This window comes from Notolepis coatsorum (assembly GCF_963971535.1).
Source record: "Notolepis coatsorum genome assembly, chromosome: 19".
Lineage (NCBI taxonomy): Eukaryota > Metazoa > Chordata > Actinopteri > Aulopiformes > Paralepididae > Notolepis > Notolepis coatsorum.
In genome coordinates, this window is record NC_140183.1 from 85,740,400 (window position 1) to 85,746,878 (window position 6,479).

The 6,479-nt window shown below is 39.9% G+C and overlaps 1 pseudogene across 1 annotated transcript in view; it reads right to left on the reverse strand.

Moving 5' to 3' along the window:
* Nucleotides 1-205: 205 nt before the first annotated feature.
* The window catches only part of LOC311246606 (dual specificity protein kinase CLK2-like), a 13,879-nt pseudogene continuing 7,605 nt past the window's right edge, over nucleotides 206-6,479 (reverse strand). Inside the window, exons 6-10 of the transcript in view lie at nucleotides 6,366-6,476; nucleotides 6,189-6,271; nucleotides 1,454-1,533; nucleotides 480-570; nucleotides 206-382 (exon numbers count right to left, since the gene is read on the reverse strand). The product of the transcript in view is annotated as a dual specificity protein kinase CLK2-like (transcript). The remainder of the gene's footprint in view (nucleotides 383-479; nucleotides 571-1,453; nucleotides 1,534-6,188; nucleotides 6,272-6,365; nucleotides 6,477-6,479) is intronic.

Sequence of the window (6,479 nt, forward strand, 5' to 3'; positions counted from 1 at the left end):
GGCCTTAGTTAGTCTTATTATTAGACTGTGTTATCAATATGGCGGCAGAGTGAACTGACTTCTCTTTAGATAGACTTTGGTGTATCACTGTCAGTCACGCCTAGCTGAAAGGGACTCTAATAACAATAAAGTCCATGTCTTGGCCTACAAGGTCAGACTTCAAGGGGCTAGTGTGTGTATGTCCTCTTGGGTCATGCATGCGAGGTCATCTTCTGAGGTCCCAGCTGCTTATCCTCCAGGCCTCCATTTGATGCAGGGAAAGGAAGAAGGGATGGCAGAGAGCGGAGGAGAGAGAGATGCGCTGGGAGGGGTCATACTCCATCATCTTCTCCAACAGATCCAGAAACTGATAATGTTCTTTTCCCTTCGACGTCAGAGACTTCTGAGAAACGAGACGCAGGGGAATTCATTTTCTTGTTTTTCAACAGAGAAATTATATCTTGGCTTAACTTGCTTTGGATGCTTTTGCACTAACTCACCCTTAATGGTTTGCATTTGGAACTGACATGTCGGCCGGCCTTAGAGCTCTCGTTCCAGTCCAGACGCCCACGGACAAAATACTTCTGCCTCCTGGGAGGACAAACAACACATTTTGTCAAATGGTGTGTGTGTGTTTGTGTGTGTACGTGCGTGCGTAAGGCTAATTTAATCTTGTTTCGCCAGATAGTTAACATTGGAAATACTTCACCTATAAGTACAACCCTGCTTAGCTACACAATGTTGTTATAACTAAGAGATTCACCTATAAGCACAACCCTACTTAGCTTACACAATGTTGTTGTAGCGAAGAGATTGTGGTGGACTAAATAGACAGATTTGAATGCTAATGTATATCAACTACAATAAGTTCACTATGGCATGTTGTAAACAGGTGTCAGAGAGCTGATTCCTGGGCTCTGAGCAGCAAACCTGTGTAGTATCGCATTCAAAAGGTGTAACTGAATATCTATTTCAATGGACAATAATGGAAATTCATTCAATTAAAATAATTGTCATTAACTGATCTTGAGAAAATTGCTGTGGACAAACAGACAGATACACACACACAAACACACACACACACACACACACACACACACACACCGGACCGATTACATGATCCCCTCCAGGCCTCTGTCTTGTGGAGATAATTATCTCACACCATTGGCAGTTTTTAGATGTGAAACACTTCAGATCTCTCTCTCACTCACACAGTCACTTGGAAATGTGCTCACGGTTAGCCACTCTGCCCCTAGTGGCGGCTCACAAGTATGGCACTTTGTGTCCTAGTTTTTTTTGTGTTTTAAATTAAGAGTAAAGAAAGATGCTAAGACTCAAAACAAGATGAGATTGTTAAAAGGAGTTTTTGTTTGGTGTGTGTGCTTGTGCATGTGTGTGTGTGTGTGTGTGTGTGTGTGTGTGTGTGTGTGTGTGTGTGTGTGCGCGCGCGTGCGTGTGTGTGTGTGTGTGTTACCCGCTCATGTGGACCATTCTTTGTGGTAGTGGTCCATGTACTTTCTCCATCATAGCAAGATGCTCCTTATTGTCATGAGTCTAAAGAGAACACAGATACAGTGAACTCAAAACAACAGGATCTCCACTACATGAGAATAATAACCATATTCACACTGAACAACAGCCTGGTGGGTAAAGAGAGACCACCTGTAACCAGAGGGTCACAGGTTTGATCCCGCGCGACACAGCCCATGTTGCACCACTTTAGGCTTCACAGGTGACCCTGTATAGGCCTGTGAAGGCTGAGGAGTGGCTAGAACACTATTCTCCTTCCCACCTCGGCGGACTACACAAGTTTCACTCTGGGCTAAAGATCTATTGGTGTAAGGAATAAAAAGTTCTCCATTTACAATCCGTTTTGCGCAATCATAATTTTTAAGTCGGGGAGGAAGAGGTGAGGGTAACACACAAGCATTGGTTCTGAAAGCTAACATACTTTAAACATCACTATGAACTAGCAGAGCTACTTAAACATCACTGTAAACAATAAAACTAGATGGCATACAGCAGGGGTAGGCAACCCTAGGCATGCATGCGGGTGCGTGCATAGGCACGCGGGGGCATTTTCATAGGCACAGGGGGCATCAGTACAAAATATATATATATATATATATATATTTTTTTTTTCTTTTAAATATTATAGTGAAATATTTTGCTGTGTGTACTTTATGTTTAGAAAATGTAGTTTGCAGAACGTCAGGTGTGAAACGCCATTTTGAGACAAAGCATCAAAAAAGTTTCAAAGATCAGGCGGATCAGGCAGAATCGATTAAACGTGCCGTGGCCAGGTATGGAAAGCAAGCCAGCACCCTCAAAGTGTTCACGACTGCTAAAGACCACGCAACTGAAGCAAGCCAGCACCCTCAAAGTGTTCACGACTGCTAAAGACCACGCAACTGAAGCAAGCCAGCACCCTCAAAGTGTTCACGACTGCTAAAGACCACGCAACTGAAGCAAGCTAGCGCATTGCTCATTGCATTGCGAAATGTGGGAAAGCCATCCACTGATGGCGAGTATATCAAGGAGGCTTTTCTCTGTAGCTCAGATGTTTTGTTTGAAGGCTTGCCAAACAAAGAGACAATCAAATCAAGGATAAAAGATATCCCCATGTCAGCTCCAAGTGTCGAGCGACGCATCAACGAAATGTCCGAAAATATCAGAGAACAGCAAACAGCTGGATTAAAAGATGCTCCGGTGTGCAGCTTAAAGGGACCAACTACAGCCCCCAGATAACGGAGCTCAGTAAGGCAAAGCTGTTTGTCTGCATTGCACCCCCGCCCCAACTCAGATTTAGGGTTGATACAACCATCATAATAATATTGTTAATAATAACAATAACAATAATGATGTAATAATGTAAAAATTATCATTAAGAATACCTGATTATGAGGGGAAAAAATGTACGATGCATGGAATATTGTTGAGGCACACTAGTTACAACTATATTTCAATCAGGCACTCCATGTCAAAAAGGTTGCTGACCCCTGGCATACAGTAATGGTATATGATTCTGGCCTGGTAGGTTAACCGTCAAGCCACCGTCCGACACAGTTAATTCTATCCCACCGTGTCTGTGTAAAATCTTGTACACATTCTTTCTGAACGGACGTGAGATGCATATAACATTGTTTATAAACCTTTTTGAGAACTTAAGAAGGTGTTTTTTTGTCCATTTTCGTCCTCTTCTGATGTAACGTTACTCTGTGGATGTCCATTTGTTATCGCCCGACGGCCGTATCCTCGCGACAAAGAGAGCTGCTATTGGTCGAGCGCAAGACACGTGACCAAACTCGCACCAATTACGTCAAATAAAACGACGCAGTGACCAAGTATCCTTTCGCGAGGAAAGATCTAGTCCTGACTTTAAAATTATGATTGTGCAAATCGGGAACTTTTTATTCCTAAATCGAATATAATAATAATAATAATAATAAATAATAAATAATAAATAATAAATAATAAATAATAAATAATAAATAATAAATAATAAATAATAAATAATAAATAATAAATAATAAATAATAAATAATAATAATAATAATAATAATAATAATAATAATAATAATAATAATAATAATAATAATAATAATAATAATAATAATAATAATAATAATAATAATAATAATAATAATAATAATAATAATAATAATAATAATAATAATAATAATAATAATAATAATAATAATAATAATAATAATAATAATAATAATAATAATAATAATAATAATAATAATAATAATAATAATAATAATAATAATAATAATAAATAATAATAATAATAATAATAATATAATAATATAATAATAATAATTTTATTTATATAGCGCTTCTCAAGGACCCCAAAGTCGCTGACAATAGGCAGATATCAATATATCTTTCACCCAGAGTGAAAATTGCGTAGTCCGCCGAGGTGGGAACGGGATGAAGCGATACAGCCTTCACCTTACGGCCCAGTGTCCTGACCTCTGACACCCTCTGGGGGACTACCTACATCACGCCTTCAAATCAGGGACCCTCAGATTAGTCTTTTCTTGTTGTGGGACATGGGCCTATTGAAACATATCACAAACATATGACTATAAATGGTAAATAAATGGTGCATTTATATAGCGCTTTTATCCAACGCGCTTTACAATGTTGTTCTTCACGTTCACACACCGACGGCGGAGGCGACCATGCAAGGTGCCGACCTGCACATCGGGAGCAGTTAGGGGTTAAGTGTCTTGCTCAAGGACACGTCGGCACGCTGCCCGGGAGGAGCGGGAGTTGAACCGGGAACCTTCCGACTACCAGACGACCGCTCTACCTCCTGAGCCACTGTCGCCCCCAACTATAGTGGTCCCCACCAGAAGAAGGCCTGTGAGACATTTTGAGTCCCGAGCCATAGAAGAAGCCGGAGGCTTTATGTATGTTGTGTATTTCTCACAAGGATATGTGAAGAAATTAATACCTAACTACTACACACTGTGTGCAGTATGGCCATAAGACTGCTCTAAATCAGTGGTTTGACTTGCCTTGCCCCTTGAGATTAAAGATCCCCTCCAGTTGTAAAAAAGTTCAATAAACTGTTTTAGCAGCATCTCTACACCTTTACCTTCATTAAGAATGCAAGGGTCTATGGATATGCAAATGAGTAACAAGCACCCATTGATATTTACCAGGAGTCTGCCGTTTATAATCCTTCAGGACATGTAAATACTTACTGAGCGTTCTGTAATGTGTATGTTGAAGCTATATGTCAAGTTAACACATATTGGCCCATGATCTATTGGTGACATCACACATGCAACTCAGAGAGGTACACAGAAGCTCTCCCTCTATAGGAGGAGTGGACGTGAAAAAGGTGCTCTGGTGACAAGTTCTGCACAAATAACAATCTGTATAGTCCAAGCCATTATCATATCATGGGGTATCATTGGAAGCCACACTCATTGGCTTCAACCCTGTCCAAAATTTTCGAGATCGCCAAATGATTGACGGAGCTAGAGCCCCCGGAGGTCGGGGGTGGTAATGTGTACTTTGGCGCACGCCTCGGCATGTAACTCGAGAACCGCTGAACAAATGTTGTCACCTGAAAGGGCAACTGACAGGCAACAAATATGGCTTTAATTCTATCTATATATTGTATTAAAAGAAATGCACACCCGAGCCGCTAGAGGTCGGAAAAGTGGCGCGTAGCAAATCGTCCTCATGAGGGCCCACAGGTGGGCCCTTGGATGTTAAGATTGATGTTAAGATTTATTTTTATTTTTATTTTTTTTGCCAAGAGTAAAGACCATAAGTTATAACCCTATCAAAACAGCAGTCAAAGTGTATATTTCATTTTTACCAATGTAAGATTTACCGAAAATAAGAATTTATCGAAAAAATTCTAATTATATCTCTTTTATCGTAAAACCGTGAGGAAATGACTAAATCCAGATTTAACCCTTCCATTGGAAAGATGAGCCGTTTCCCTATCCATATATGTATGATTTGGCCGTAATAAGGTCAAGGTCAAATTCAAGGTCAAATATGAATTAATAATTAAAATAGATTATCATTTATTACTGTATCTACAAATCCTTCTATTTAATCATCTTCCCTTTATTAATTAGCTTAGATTTTTTGTACACTTGATCTCAATAAGGTGGTGAATGAGCTCTTGGAGCGAAATCTCTTTGTTACAATTGTAACATGGTGTTATTCACCGGCACAGATGCAAAAAAATATCATCATTTATATTCTCCTTTTTTTCATTACAATTTACTCAAGCCTAGTAACAGACACAATATTTCTGACACTGGGAATACATACCCCCAGGTCCCTAGATGTTCCTAGATACCAAGAACATGCAAATTAACTGAAAATAGGGCTACAGCTTAACAGCTTAAGAAAGTCAATGACAAACAGAAATATGACATTTTCTTCATTAAAATATTATGAAATCAATATGAAATGAGCTTATAATAATAATTTCCCCAATTGTTACTTTATAACACTTTCCTGATTAATAAATATTTAAAACGTCTGCAACCGCTCATAGTGTTCAGTATTCCTCTTGAATGATCATTCTGTTCTTTTACATAATATTTACAAGCTAAGTTATTAGGTGTGCCTTGGCTTGTATAAGTGTGGCAGGGCATCAAATGGCTCTATTCTAAACCCTAACTCCTGAAAACACACCACTCCCCCACAAAACACACACACGCTACCTGATACAGCGTGAAGCCTTGATAGTATTCAAACAGGATGCAGCCAATACTCCAGACATCACAGGGCTGACTCCAACCCAGCTCTACAGGGGAGAGGGGGTGTTCAAAGCTGTCAAACTAAGTAGACAGAGTTGACAACCCTTCGGTGTGCCTCCAGTCTAAACCCATGTGTCTTACCCAGAACGACCTCCGGGGCTCGGTAGTGACGCGTGGAAATGACGACGGAGTGGTGCTCGTGGTCAAACGTAGCGCTGCCAAAGTCCACTAGCCGCACCGCAGTGTCCTTCACTC